Source organism: Primulina eburnea, chromosome 8 (genome assembly GCF_022965805.1).
Source record: "Primulina eburnea isolate SZY01 chromosome 8, ASM2296580v1, whole genome shotgun sequence".
NCBI lineage: Eukaryota > Viridiplantae > Streptophyta > Magnoliopsida > Lamiales > Gesneriaceae > Primulina > Primulina eburnea.
In genome coordinates this window covers 22,193,892-22,210,635 of record NC_133108.1, presented here as the reverse complement: position 1 = coordinate 22,210,635, position 16,744 = coordinate 22,193,892, and the positions used below count along the sequence as shown (strand labels likewise).

Sequence of the window (16,744 nt, the reverse complement as noted above, 5' to 3'; positions counted from 1 at the left end):
AGCTTATCGTGTTGCTCTTCCGCCGAATTTGGCCGGAGTACACAATGTCTTCCACGTCTCTATGCTGAGGAAGTATATGGCAAATCCTTCGCATGTCTTGAACTTTGAGCCGTTGCAGCTTACTCCGAACCTATCTTATGAGGAGAGACCAGTGCAGATCCTAGACAGACAGGAGAAAAAGCTTCGGAACAAGCTGGTTAAGCGAGTCAAAGTCAAATGGCTCAATCATTCTGAGGAGGAAGCTACATGGGAGTCTGAGCCGGAGATGAGAGATCGTTACCCCGAGTTATTCGGTGAGTTCTAATTTCGAGGACGAAATTTCTTTTAAGGGGGGAAGGATTGTAGAACCCGAAAATCAGTCTACGTTTAAACCATGCATAATTCTAGATTTTTAAATTTAATTGACTCCATTGCATGATTATTTTAAATGCACTTCTTTGAAGTTAATTATTTTATTATTTCATCTCAGTAGTTGATTTTTAGCATTTCAGTTATTTCAGTGAGGCCGGACTGGAGTTGGAGTTTTGAGATAGGATTTAAGATTCGAGAATTATTTCCGGGAGTTAATTTAACTAGCAAGTAAGTTCATTTAAGTTAATAAGGGAGGTGTGAGGATTTAATTTAAGTTGCTTGAGGTGATTAAGAAATAAGCCCATTTAAGTTGCATAATTAAAAGGTTAGCTCACTAAATTAATTAAAGGATTAGTAAGGCCTTTAAGGATTATTAGTTGACTAGATAAACAACACTCCCCATCCATTTTTTAGAAGTGAAATTTCGGCCACCCCTTAGTACCTAGACAATTATTTTTGCCAACCCACATTTGGCCATTCCATGTAAATTTTTAGCATGCTAATCTTTTCAATTATTAACCAAACCTTAATTAGTTAGTTATTAAGCATGATCCTAGCCTTGGATACCATACAATACATCGGTCAAGGCATTCCCAAGGAGATTTGACAAGCATGTGCAAATTTTAAGGAGTGTGGGACTTAGTCTTGAGTTGAGATCCTATATTTGTGGATCTTGCCTCTCACCTTTCCAACCATTTTTCTCCCCACCTCCATAACCACTCCATCACACCCCTCCCCACTGAAATTCAGAGAGTTTGAGAGGGGAAATTTCGTGACCCTCATAGCTAGAGCAAGGGAGAAAAATCCAGCAAGGTAGCAAGAAAAGAAATCGCTCCATCTCCTCCGCGCCGGATCGTCTCATCTTTTCGTTTTCTTTCGAAACGAATCCAAGGCATGTATATACTTTTTCTAAACCTCAATCAAGTCATATTATCAAGTATTTTTCAGTACATGATCAGATTTCATCATGCAAAAACCGAACACATATCAAATTTGTCAAAAGAAAATGCATGAAGATTTTTCGGTTTTTCTTGGGCAGCTTCATGGTTTGCTTTGTGTTGTGGATTTCAGGTTATGATTCGACTCCAGGCTCTCAAGGCTGTTCCTAGACATGTAATAGGATGTATTAGGACCATGTTGGTCCATTCATTTAGCCCCCACCCTTGCTGGAAACCGAAATGACAGCAAGTTCCCCATAGGTGCAGGAAATGGTGTTCGAAAAATTTCAGTTTCTTGTCTTGAGGGTTGGATCTGATCTTGGCTGCTCTAAGGGCTCTTAGCCATGGTTGGATCACTCCCCTAGCATGTCTAAGACATGACTAAGTCTCCATTTTGGTGGCTTGGTCCATGACTCCTCGGTTTTTAATTAAAACATCACAACAGCCCCTCCCCTCTCGGCCCTTCAGTTTTTGGACAGCATATGTATTTCGAGTTTGGTGGTTTGGTATGGATCTTGGTTGGCCTATGGCCCTTAGCCACGGTTCATACCATGCCCCTATATGTCTAGATTGTGCCATGGTCAATCAAATGGCCAATGGAACGATCCGTGACAACAAAACAAGAACAATGTCCGACGCGCAGAATTTGTGCTCTCGGGTGAATCTTTTCTGATGTTTGCTGGATTGGTGCGAATTGTGGCTGGTCTTGTGCCCTTAGCCATGGTTCAAATCATTCCTTGGGATGTTGGTAAGGGTCTCTGGTCAGTGGTGTAAGCCCCAATGGCCGGCGGACTCGAAAACGACACAAGGAAAACAAGTGCGCAGCTGCTGTATTTTTGGACAGCAAGTTGCTGTGTCGGTTCAGAGGCTCGTTCGAGTTCTTGGTCGGCTTTTAGCCTATGGCCTTGGACTAAACAGTGCCCTTTAAGTTAGGAAGGTCATGTTTTTGGCCGTTTGTCATTCGAATCATTTTTGAAGTCGTACGAGAATTTACAGTGCGATGTGCCAATTTGCGCAGCTGCTGGAAAATTTTACAGCAAGTTGCTGTGTCGGTTCAGAGGCTTGTTCGAGTTCTCGGTCGGCTTTTAGCCTATGGCCTTGGACTGGACAGTGCTACTTTAAGTTAGGAAGGTCATGTTTTTGGCCGTTTGTCATTCGGATCATTTTTGAAGTCGTACGAGAATTTACGGTGCGATGTGCCAAATTGACTCTCGAAAGAGCGTTTCTTGTTTTGGCCTCCATTCCACCTAGATTTCGACCATCATAATTTTGGGAGCATTATTTCATTACTTTCAGCGTATTTTAATCATGACTATATGTCGGTTCAGTGTTGGTTCGGGTTGGTTCGGAGTCACGATTAAATACGAAGTCATTAGACGTCATAACCGCATCTTTTGAACGTAAATTGCATAGTTGGTCAAGTTTAAGCTATTGCATATTTTCATGGCACCTTTAGGTTGCAGCGAGCCTGGGGGACGATCCAACCCACTCCAGTTGGTAAAATTACAGGATATTTTCATTATCGCCAGTTAATTATTTTACGTGCATGAAAACAGAAAATGATTATTTTTGAGATTTATGCGATATGGCTTGTGGTTCATTCACTATGTGGGAGCATTATTTATACGGTCGCCAGTGACCGCTCAGTTCAGGTTGGTACCATCAGGTCGCCAGTGACCTATCAGTTCAGGATGGTACCATCGGGTCTTCAGTGACCGCCAGCTCAGTTTCAGGCTCCCCGGTAGTCAGTTACCGATCAGTTCAGCTTAGTGCAGTGGCCACAGGCGTAAAACATAATCTCAACAGAAAATTTTACCAGTTATTTCAGTACAGGGCTCCAAGGAGCAAACGTTTTTACTATGATTATCAGTTCAGTTATGCACGTATTATAATTGCTCAGTACAGATTATTTTCAGCATCAGTACAGATTATTTTCAGCATCAGTACAGATTACTTTCAGCACGTCTCATGACATGATATTTTATCCCATGCATATTTTACTTCAGATTTTACTCGTTACCTGCGATATATGCATGCTGAGTCTTTAGGCTCACTAGACTTGATTGTTGTAGGTATTGATGAGGCCAGGGCCGAGGACGGGGACCAGTGAGCCAGCTTGGGTCGGCAGTAGTGGCACCCGAGGACCTCAGTGCAGCAGTTGTTATTTTTCCGCTAATAATTTTTATCAGTCGTTGGACAAATTTTAAGTAGTTATTTTTGGCAACTTTATTTTTATTCCGCTGCAATAATTTGAAACATTGAACTTGATTCACCTGTGATTTTATGAATGAGACCGTTTAAGTTCTTTTAAAAAGAAAATTTTAAATTTTCCGCAAATTTTCAAAGTAAGGATTTTTGGGACTTTACATCTTCATTACGAAGAGTTAGCGAAGATTCTGTAGTTTTTACTACTTGTTTGAAACCAATTCTTTCAAATGTTCCTAATTTATAAATCATTTTAGATTCTATTTTAGGAATAGTTTATTTATTCAATAAATCTAAATTTTCAGGTAAATCATATTCTTCATTTAAATTGTTTTGAACGGTTTCTTTCACACTGAAAATATTCATTTGAATAAATGTGTTAAATTATTAACCAGACTAATTTCATGGCTCTGATACCATCTGAGGCTTGAAATAAAAGAAGAATCTGATACGTGGCATTGTTTTACCAAACTTTTCTTTAGTGGCTTTCGAACACATGAAAGTTATTATTAAATAATAAAATTAATATTATTTAATATTATTAACATAATATAAAATTAAAAATAAAAAAGAAGATAAATTTTAAACGTAAAGAATGAATTGAATTCATCTTCCACATGAGAGAGAGTCGAGAGGAGAAAGAGGAAAAGAAATAGGGTTTTCGAATTTTCTTTTCGATATTGCAACTTATCGGTTTATCAATCGACGAATCAACTTCAGTTCTGAGATTGTTGACACGAGGTCTTCGAATTGAGGTATAAATTTTATATTTTTGATGGTGTTTGAAATTCGTTGATTTTTGGAATAAATCCGATAAATTTTTAAATCATATAGAAATTGAAGATTGTTGAATAATGTATAATTTTAACGAAGAACAAATGATTATAGTGATGTTATTTTGAATTATTCTCAATTTATTATAATTAGGGAATTTTTATCGTTGGGTTGAGATTGAAGAATTACTTGTCATTTGTTATTAATTTTGATTATATATGCGGTAGAATAACCGACAAGAAACTAAGTTTTGAAGGCGGAATTGAATTATGTTATGATTTCAATTTGATATGTAATTTCAAAGTTTCAAAAGATATTTGAAACTTATATTGTTGATTTTGAATGATATATTGATTGAAATGAATATGTTATTGATGTAGATAGATTTTTATACTCATATCTTCAAGCTACATCGACTGGAACGAAGAATTGAGGTATGTTGTGACAGAGTAACATACGACGTGTATCTATATCATATGATATATGTTGATTGATTTGATTGAGAATATATGTCTATATCCCTTATTTTTTGAGTTGATGTGGCATACATGACATACACGTTGAGCTATGATCTTTGGATATTTGGATACCTTGATATGATTGGATTTGATTCTTGGGTTTGTGAACACGATGCTATGTTTGGCATTATGTGGCCCTTAAAGCATAGTCATTTGTGGCCCCGGTGATTGATTGATATTTGGGATTTGATAGCACTTTGTTGACGTTATCATACGAGTATCCCTGATTGAGGTCGGTGTGTCAGGTCGAGCATTGATTTGATAGCGATTTTTTTGATTCTGACATGTGTGCTCAGTGGATCATGAGCATTTGACCCGATACCTCCATGACATACATGCATTGCATATCATATATCATTGTTTAGATACTTGTGGTATATATTGTGGTTGTTTCAGACTGAGCTTTGCTCACCCCAGATGGGGCTGTTGCTGTCTTTGTATATGGATAATGACAGGTACTCCAGGATATCAAGAGACCGGAGAGGGTGTTTCTGGAGGAAATCACAGTTGAGCTGAGGTTTTATGTTTTTCCCAGTGTATATATGTATCAATATACCGGGGTATGTCCCAAGAATAAGAGTTGTTTATATGTGATTGGTTTTGATTTTGTGTGGACATATTTTGTGATATGAAATGAAATACTATTTTTAATATTCAAACAAGATATTTTGAGCTTATTGTAAAGAAAATTTTAATTTTTTCCGCTAAAATTAATTAACCTTTATCAAATTACATTGATATAACGATTAGGAGCTAATGGCCCCACAAAGAATCTATGTTTTATATTATTTAATTACTATTTATTGTTTATGTTTTATTTATTTCTTTAAGCATTATTACATCCTACTTATAAGTGGGAGTTTTGATTTATTGTTGCTATATGTTACACTAAATTTTTGGAACCATTTAAATGTTAGTTTGATATTACAAACCATTTAAAGTGAATACCTTGATTTATTTTATATGAATATATCGTAATATTAATTTCTTGTTACCATTTAAATGTTAGTTTGGTTTTACCAACTATTTAAAGTAGATGTCTTGATTTATTATATATCAATATATCTTAATATAAATTTATTGGTACCATTTAAATGTTAGTTTTGGCAGGGATCTATTTTAGGTGCTCGAAAAGCAACGGAAGCTCAAAATTTCGGTTTTGCAAGAGAAAATCGAGCACCACATGTACTAGTGTGTAGCAAATACAAAAACATAACAATGACATTCATAGGGTGTTAAGATAATTACCTATCAATCTCAAAGATTGATGTAATGGCTCCAACTAAGGTGTAAACAACTTAGCTCTTGAAGGAATGAGTTGATCTACAAGCTTCCTCCTTTCCTTCAAAATTAGGCCCACCATTTGCTAGGTAGATCCCCTCATTAGAAAAATAGGAGGATTTTTCAAAGAGAAGTGTAAGGATTCCTCAACAATTGAAGAACAAAAATTAGGGGGAAAAGCAAGAAGATTTCGGCCAAGGCATGAAAGAATGAATGGAAGGAAGACTAGTCTTGGTAGTGTAAAAAGCTAAAACCACTTTTAGCATGCCAAGCCTTGGAGATTGAAAAAGTAATCTCCAACCCTTCACCTCCCATGCATGCAATGTTATTTGATTTTTTAAACAATTAAAAATCCATGTACTTAATTTAATTATCTCAAACAAATTTGAGACTAATTAAACATTACTTGAATTTACTCAAGTCACTAGTTGAATAATTATTTTACTATTGGGCTCTACAAGACCCAATATGATTTAGTTAATTCAACACTTGAATTAATTTAATTATTTGGACTCTACTAGGCCCACTAGTGTTTAATTGATTCAACACTTGAATTATTTTAATTTAGTCCATAATAATGTTTATGAAAATCACAATTTTCAAATACATTATTTATTTGGCCAACTTTTAATTTAGGAACACTTCCAAATATTAAAAGTTACATTTCCCTCATAGAAGTCATACTTCTATTTTTCCTTATGCTTATAAACTCATTTATAAGCCGTTCAACACATTGAACTATTTTACTTCTCAGCGGGATCTAGAAAGCTAGTATTTGTGTGGCCCTCAATGGTTCATTGATACAACTAGCCGTGGGTTCACATCTCCATGTGATTCGGACTAAACATGTCCTTATACGAGCATACCTCAATTGATCCATTCTTAATTATCAACTCCTTGATAATAAGAACGTCAGAACTCAAGTCTGATAGTACTCAACCAATCATGTTAAACGCCTAGCAGCATCGCTTACATGATTCCCTAGGTATCAAATGATAGTGACTGCAAGAACCATTCAATTATGGTTAGCGTACAGTACGGTCCCTTCAACTCATATATCTCGACCGATTCGACAACCATTGGTTTATCGAGAGTTGTCAATGAATCGATACTATGTGTCATGTCGTAGTTACATCGATGGTGTAATCTATGAAACCCCTTTCATAATTACCACCATACTCTGATAAGAGATTTCATACTACATACACATAGGATATCCATACCCGAAGGTAAGCGGTGAATCCCCGACTACAATGCATCGACTCCTATATGTTTCGACAAAACACCCAACCTTGCCACCTGATGACCCCATGAGAGTCGGTAAACACGTCAAAGTGTAATTTTAGCACATAGAGTCTAAGTGTTGTCTCGGGTCATAAGGACTAATGTTGTAAAACCATAAACTAGGACTTTTCCACTCGATAAGTGAGAACCACTTGGAAAGTCCTTTATGGAGGGTTGTTCAGTGCACTCTACAAGGAGCACCTATCTGCATGTTCGGACATCACAATGTCCCCAACCAATGAAACATGATATTCACATCGCATATACTAGTCTCGAACTCGAGCTGCCTATATCCTTCTTAGCGGCGGCTGAATAGACTAGGAACCGTTTAGAATATACAGTATTACAAATATGAGTTTCATGATACTCATAATATGAGCATTTCGTATTCTTTCTACTATTTGTATATTCAAGGTCTTTATCTTTGCAACTAGCATGGGTATACAGATAAAGAAGTGACAAAACAATAAAATTCAAATATTATTAAAATAAAGATTGTTTATACATAGAGTTTCATTGTGAACACTCGGACAACACTTGGCTCGACGTTCACCTACTCTAACAATCTCCCACTTGCACTAGAGCCAACTACCCATATGCTTCAAACCCATCGATTTGCGATGCTTCTCGAACAATGGTCCAGGTAAAGGCTTAGTTAGCGTATCAGCAACATTATCTGCAGAGCCGACTTTGTCAATCGTGACATCTCCTCTTTCCACTATGTCTCGGAGGATGTGGTACTTTCTCAGTACATGTTTGGACTTCTGATGAGACATCGGCTCCTTTGCTTGAGCCATGGCTCCCGTGTTGTCACAAAACACCGGGACAGGAGCAACTCGATTAGGATTGACGCCCAACTCTTGGACGAAATTCCTTATCCAAACAGCTTCTTTTTCTGCAGCTTATGCAGCAATATATTCTGCCTCAGTGGTGGAATCAGCTGTACTGTCTTGCTTGGAACTCTTCCAAGAGACAGCAGCACCATTGAGCATGAATATGAATCCAGAGGTTGACTACGAGTCATCGATATCGCTTTGCAAGCTAGAGTCGGTATAGCCTTCAAATTTCAGTTCCCCACCCCCATAAACCAAGAACAACTTATTGGTCCTTCTCAAATAGTTGAGGATGTCTTTCACAGCTTTCCAATGTGGAAGACCAGGGTTCGATTGATATCTACTCACTACACTTAGTGCAAAAGCCACATCAGGACGTGTAGATATCATCTCATACATGATGCTACCAATCGCAGATGCATAAGGAATGCTTGTCATCGCCGCTATCTCTGCATCAGTCTTGAGAGACATTGACTTGGATAGGGACACGCCCTGACACATTGGTAGATGTCCTCTCTCGGACCCATCCATCGAGAACCGCTTCACGATGGTATCAATGTATGTGGACTGGTGAGACCAAGCAATCTTTTTGATCTATCTCTATAGATCTGTATTCCCAATACAAAAGATGCTTCACCCAAGTCCTGCATCGAGAACTTACTCGCTAACCATATTTTAGTTGATTGCAACATTCCTACATCATTCCCAATGAGTAGAATATCATCAACATAAAGCACTAGGAATGTCACAGCACTCCCACTAACCAAACTCTTATACACACAAGGTTCCTTAGGATTCTTAGTAAAACCAAACTCTTTGATTGTACTGTCGGATCTGAGGTTCCAACTCCTAGATACCTACTTTAGACCATAAATAGATCTTTGAAGTTTGCATACCATATGCTCACTTCCGACAGATGTAAACCCTTCAGGTTGAGACATGTAAATCTCTTCCTTAATATCCCCATTAAGAAAGGCCATCTTGACATCCATCTGCCATATCTCATAGTCATACCATGCAGCTATGGCTAGCAATATCCTTATGGACTTGAACATTGCAACTGGAGAAAAGGTTTCCTCAAAGTCAACTCCTTGTCTTTGAGTATATCCTTTTGCCACCAATCGCGCCTTGAAGGTCAATACCTTCCCATCCGCCCCAAGTTTCCTCTTATAAATCCATTTACACCCTATGGGAACAATTCCCTCAGGTGGATCCACGAGATTCCACACTTGGTTCGAATGCATGGAATTCATCTCAGATTCCATTGCTTCAAGCCACTTGGATTAATCGACATCAGATAATGCTTCTTTGAAGGTTCTTGGATCACATCCATGGATAGGCTCATCATGGCCCTCTTCAAGAAGCAGACCATACCTCATAGGTGGTCTCGAGACTCTCTCGGATCTTCTATGAGCTTGTATCTCCTCTCTTGGCTCTTCGGGTGTGGGTTCTACAATTGTGGGTGTCTCTCAAACCTCTTCGAGTTCTATCATCTCGCCTTTTCTATCTAATAGAAATTCCTTTTCTAAAAAGGTTGCATTCCTAGAAACAAGCACCTTTGTTTCTTGGGGATGATAGAAGTAGTATCCAACCAAATTCTTTGAATATCCCACAAAGTAACATAAAATGGATCGACTATCCAATTTATCTCCCACTACCTACTTCACATAAGCAGGACACCCCCATATTCTAAGATAAGAATATTTGGGAGGCTTACCCATCCATATCTCATATGGTGCCTTGTCAACTGCCTTTGAATGGACATTGTTCAACAACAGTGTCGCTGTCTCAAGCGCATATCCCCAAAAGGATGGCGGCAACTCCGTGAACCCCATCATAGACCGAACCATGTCCATCAAAGTCCGGTTAAGACTCTCCGAAACACCATTCAACTGTGGTGTAGCGAGCGGAGTCCACTGCGAGAGAATCCCATTCTTCCTAAGATACTCTTGGAACTCGGCACTCAAGTACTCACCACCTCGATCCGATCGAAGTGTCTTGATGCTTCGTCCCAACTGTTTCTCTACTTCACTTCTGAATTCTTTGAACCTTTCAAAGGCTTCAGACTTGTATTTCATCAAATACACATACCCATATCTCGAAAAATCATCGGTAAAGGTGATGAAGTAGGCATGTCCGTGCTTAGTGGTGATGCTAAGCGGACCGCACACATCGGTATGGATCAAATCCAATAACCCTTTGGCTCGCTCCACATGGCCCTTAAAGGGTATTTTGGTCATCTTTTCTTTCAGACATGATTCACAAGTCGTGAGAGCATTAATATCAGACATATCAAACATGCCCACTCCCACTAACTTGTTCATCCTTCTTCGGGAAATATGTCCTAATCGAGCATGCCATAATTGTGTCGAATTTAGAGCATATTGTTTTCGCTTGTTTGTTGTTGTTATTGCTTGGACATTGTTTAGTGGAATATCTTTTAATTTTAAGGTGTAGAGATCGTTTTCAAGTTCTCCAGCACCAATTAAACATTCATTCTTGTAAATATTGCAAACACCTTTGCTAAATAAACAAGAAAATCCATCTTTATCTAACATTGAAATGGAAATAATATTTTTCACCAAGTCTGGTACAAACAAAACATCTCTTAAAATAAACTTAAAATCATTGTTCAAATGCAAGTAAACATCTCCTATAGCCTTCCCAGGTGGACCGGTCTTCGTACCAGATGAAGAGCCCACAAAAAGAACCGGCTTCTCTTTCTTGATAGTGAACTCAAAAGTCACAAGCATATTCACCAACTCCCCAAGTGTCGGCTCTATCTTGTTCATGTTGAAGTTCACCACAAAAGGATCAAATGAGCTAGGCAATGACGACAACAACACGTCGGTGGTCAGCTCCGAAGGCAACAACAAATCCTTGCCAAGGAGCTTGTCCACGAGCCCAATCAACTTTAGGCCATGCTCATGGACCGAGGCCCCATCTCGCATGCGCAAAGTGATAAGCTCCTTGACGGTAGCATGCCTCAGAGGTCGAGTCTGCTCACCAAAGAGCTCCTTGAGATGCATATGAATGTCAGCAGCATTCTTTTCATCCTCAAAATGCCTCTGCAGCTCATCGTTCATAGAACCCTGCATATAACACTTGGCTTTCAAGTCATGGTCACACCAATCCTTGTAGGTCTGTCATTCCTCAGGAGTGCAGCTAGTCGGAGCCTCAACAGGGGGCGACTCAGTCAGTGTATATGCAATCTTTTCCGAGTTTAAGACGATTTTCAGGTTTCTTAGCCAAGTGAGGTAATTAGGTCCGGTTAATACGTGTTTTTCGAGTATAGCAGACAGCGGATTGCGAATCGAAGACATTGTCAATAAATCGTACTGAAAAGTAAACAGATAAATGTTAATGACTATTTTAAAATATTTAGTAAGATATAAAGTATGGACTTTTACTTTATAAATTTTCGCTCCCACTGTTTTTGACATTTTCACTACCCTCTAGTGAAAACGGGAAACTCTTTTCCTCAGTAGGTACGCAAGGTCCAATTAGCGAATTATGATCCCGAATAATATTAGCCAATCACAATTCCTAAAAGGTAGTTTCCAATTGCATCACCATGCAACCCTTTACGTAAACTTTTGTCTCGCGTTTGATTAGGACCCAATAATATGAAGTCGTTCATCTTCACGTGTCAAGCCTTACCCATCGATGTTGAACCTTAATGGACGGTCGTCATGAGTTCCCTTAATAATATGAGCCGAAATCATGGGAGTTCCACGTAGTTCACATCACCATGTCAATGGATGTCACAGCTTTCCGGCACTCAGGGCCCCCCCCAATAATATGAGCCGAGCCCTGAGCACGGGTAGCGTCCATCATGCACCCATTGTCGATGGAAGACAAATTTATAATTTCCCTTTTCGGGCTTGATATTAATTTTGAATCTTATTCAAAATGAGAGTTTTTAATTTTGAAAGGTCTCATCATTAATTTTATTTAAAATCTTGCCATGTTTGATCGTATGTTTGCCGGATCATGCAACTTTGTTATTATCATAATAATAACGCACATACACATTATTTATAACATATCATGCATATATTATAAACAGTAAACAAAATAATGATGATCAATCGCCCCAAAACTAATGGCCCGTGTGAGCTAAACACGGGCCTAGGTCCAATCCTAGGGAAATGCAAGGGATGCAAATGCAATTATTACATTAGCTTCCAATATATACATGTCTTCGATCTTCATAATCTTCATGGCCACCATGTTACAATCTTGATCATCCACTATACTAATATTTACAAATAAATATCCATGGCAAATAGGGATACATCTCATGGGGGTGGGAACGGGCCATAAACCAAGCCCACTTTATAAATTGATAATTATTACAATCATTCAACACAAAATATCCTAGCATATAGCTAGTAAATTGGGCTTGGGCTTTTGATCATCTTTCATGCATAATATCACATATCATACACCATCAATTAATTATCAAAATAATTAATTGATCCAATATTATATATCTTGATCCAATCACTAACCGCCACGATTATAAACTAAATTAACAAAGTATACAAACACCTTTGTTTACTTTCCAATTAATTTATTTATTAACGAATTTCTTGTAAATCACAATTTACTATAAATAATTGAAGTCCAATTTCAATTATTTATTTTATGAGAAAATATTTGCAATTTTTTTAAATTTAAACTTAAGGATCCCAAAAAAATCATTTTTCACCAAAAATATTTTGGCCCATTTAAATTCACAAATATGTTAGTCATCCAATGGCCCAAAAACTCAAGGCCCATGACACTTTAATATTTAAAAACACCTTTTGAAAACCCTAGTCGTCATCGCCGTCGTCGGAGCTCCGTCGCCAGATTCCAGCCAACCCAAATTTTTTTTTATTTTTTTAATTAAAATATAGGGGCTATTCGGGCAGCCCCTCGGGCTGCCCTTGCTGCCAGAAATGGGCAGCAACAAGCTGCCCGAATTTTTCCCCAAAAATAAGCTTCGGTTTTGTTGCAAAAAATATTTCTCATGCGGTTAGAAATCGATCTCAATATAATATTATGTATATGCTACAAAAACTAGTACCCTTAGCTCATAATACCACTTAATAGGGATCGATTTTAGGTGCTCGAAAAGCAACGGAAGCTCAAAATTTCGGTTTTGCAAGAGAAAATCGAGCACAACATGTACTAGTGTGTAGCAAATACAAAAACATAACTATGACATTCATAGGGTGTCACACCCTTAATCTATACTTAGCATAATTACCATAATCAAAATAAGGTTTGAATGATATAACTATATTATGAATCAAATCAAACAAGGGGCATCACTTTGACGGTTTGTAAAAATTTTGGCATGATGTCCCTATATTTTGTATAAGCCCAAACCAAGCAACAATATTCATATATACATAGACACAAACTCAACTCAAGCAACAACATCAACTGTGGGGACCCGGACGCTAATCAAGTACTTAATCATGTTGGGACTAATTAATCAATTATAAAACAGGGTCTAAATTTTTTTCCAAATACAAAGCGGAAACGTAATGCAATTTACTCAAATTACATATTAAACATGAACATACAACTCAGTATAAAAGTACAAGTCCTGTACTACATACATTTATTCAACTAGGGTTTAACAGCTAATATCAAGTGTCTAACCCTATCTCTAACCAAGTCCGGAGCCTCCACGCTATCTAATCTTCTCTCATCCTCTTCTTGACCCTGCTCCAGCCCCACCTGTTGTCATGCACACATACAAAACAAGACAACAGCCGGATAACTCCGGTGAGATATAAATATCCCAGTATAAACAATGTAAACATGCAGTCATATAAAAACATATACGAAAGCATATAAGAAGTATTCATAACATGTCTCAAATCAGAAACATAATCAATATCAAGCATTCAATAAACATGAATGATATAAACAATGTAATTCAACCTGTCATATCCGACTCAACTCAACCGACGCGTTATCTCAGACTCGACTCAACTAACACGTCGTCTCAGACTCGACTCAACTCTATCCTAGGGATCCCGATGTCTGAATAATGATAATATACAGAATCTCAGTCGATAGGAATGACTCAATCCCTAAACGGCATCGATATAATTCATATATTCAGTGTCTGGGCGAATCAGCCGCAGAATTGACGACTCAGTCAATAACCTGACGAATCAGCCAGTAATTAGGCGAATCAGCCCATAATCAGACAACTCAGCCTGTAATTAAGCGAATCAGCTTAAGTTTAGACGAATCAGTCAATCACCAGACGAATCAGCCGGTGACTAGGCGAATCAGCCTATAATGGACGAATCAGACAATAACCCGACGAATCAGCCGGTGACTAGGCGAATCAGCCTATGACTCAACGACTCAGTAATCCATACATACAGTCAGTATCTAAGCAAATCAGTCAATGACTAGCGAATCAGCAGTCATTACATGCAGTAGCTATAAATCAATAAGCTACAATTATCAATCTTATCACACAGTAGCTATAACTCAATAAACTACAATCATCAATCTGATTAATTGCAAATATCAATGCAATAAGTAAAAGTATGTGATTTAGGGAAACTCGAGTCAAACCTCACTCGAGTTGTGCAATCCCAACTCAACATTAATTTATACCTTTCTTTCTGATACTCTGACTCTGTCGAAGTCTCGAACCCCAAGCCTGTCAATACTCAGTCTGACAATAACGATATTGAGGGTATAATATCAATACACCATCCAACCAATACTGGATATAATCAGAATTCAATCAAATTCTGTTTCAACGACATCACGTCATAATTCCAATATATCCAGCAATACCATATCAGTCAGATATCAACTCTAATATCTCATAATCGATAACAACTCAATTCTGATATCAAATCGACTCCAAAACTACTCCGAAAATCATAACAATTTCATAATCATTCAGTTTCTAAATCTGACTTCGATTCTATGATGTCTAACATGTCAAGAACATCATATATGAATTCTATTCAATTCTGACAACATCATAATTTCAGAGCATGTCAAAACTTAGCAAAACTTACGTCCAGTTGTCGCCTGTGTTGATAGGAACACAGTACTGCAGTCGGATTCAAAATCAGACGGACGGATTTCTCGTAAATCACAAATCTATGCGTCGAACCCTTTCTTTCCCTCTTGCCTCGGTTTCCTTCATTTCTGAAGAATTTTTCGTTTGTATGTATATATATATATATACATTGCATGATATAAGGGCAAGTGGCATTGTGCATGTTCTGCACGTTTCTCGCTAGGGCGGTCAAAACCTACCGCTAGGGCGAGTCAGTTTCGGTCGAGATCCTCGGCTGAACATCTCCTGTCGCTCGGGCGGTCAAAAGTTGCTCGCTAGGGCGAAGAACTCTCGGCCCTCACAATTATACATGCGCGCTCGGGCGGTGCTTTTCTGCCGCTCGGGCGCGAGATGTTCGGCCTAACATCTTGAGATGTTCGGTTCAACATCTTGGCTTAACATAAACCAACGCCCGGCTTCGTCATTTGAGTTCCTATGACTTCCATTACGTCAATTAATCAACGTCTGATTAAAATGATTAAATCTCGGGCATTACATTTCTCCCCCTCTTAGATCTGAGTTCGTCCTCGAACTCACAAGCAATCAATTCAGATATATCAGAAGAAATATATAACAGAGTTTAATTCAAAACTCATATTTCTGATTCCAATCTGGAATGAGAATTCACTAAGTATCATATCATAATACTTCTCCAATCCTTCTGACGGAATCAATATCGCATTACTGGCTATACAACATCCGTATAAACCAATCTACATCTTATCACATATCAGTATCATCAGCTGTTAACAAATCTGTTTACCTCAACCAAAGACATAAACAATCTTTAGCTTCAACTACCAATCGTCATCATCCGACGTTGGTTTCTTAAATCTGTCCATTCTGAACTATCTGCCTCTTCCTTCGAATTGTCTTCAAAAGAAATCTGTAGTACTCATCGTATACTGTCTTGTCTATAACTATCTCATTACCCATCTGATAAGTTGATAGTTATTGTCACACAGTGATAATAAGTTATATCAAGTAGTGCTAACATCCAGCACTAAAGCTGTACTCACACAGTGATAATAAGTTATATCAAGTAGTGCTAACATCCAGCACTAAAGCTGTACAAAAATCTTCCAATATCTGGCTAATACATTCTGACGGTCTGTCAATCTGTAAAACCATCTAAGAGAAAGTTCATGATATACTCTATCACGAATACAAACTCAAGCAAAGTTACAATCTGACATAGTCTACTGTGGCATTCTGCTCTTTCTGACCAGCTCTCTGACATCAATCTGTGTCATCTGGTCATGTTTGTACGTTATCTTGCACAAACTAATAGATATAGATTGAACAATCTGTCAATCACAATCATATCATATTACAATCTGTAAAAAGACGGTAATTTCATTACGAAGGCTATAGAAATGTACTCTCATTTCTATTTAGAACTTTACAATTCTGTAATAATTCTTCTGATTTCTATCTTTCTATCTTTTCTGTTAGCAATATAGA

At 37.9% G+C, this 16,744-nt stretch overlaps 1 long non-coding RNA gene across 1 annotated transcript; it reads left to right on the top strand.

The window, feature by feature from the left end:
* Nucleotides 1-441: 441 nt before the first annotated feature.
* On the top strand, nucleotides 442-3,561 carry LOC140837836 (uncharacterized). The gene is made up of 2 exons (XR_012119477.1): nucleotides 442-1,243; nucleotides 3,362-3,561. It is a non-coding gene; the product is annotated as an uncharacterized lncRNA (long non-coding RNA).
* The last annotated feature ends 13,183 nt before the right edge of the window (nucleotides 3,562-16,744 follow it).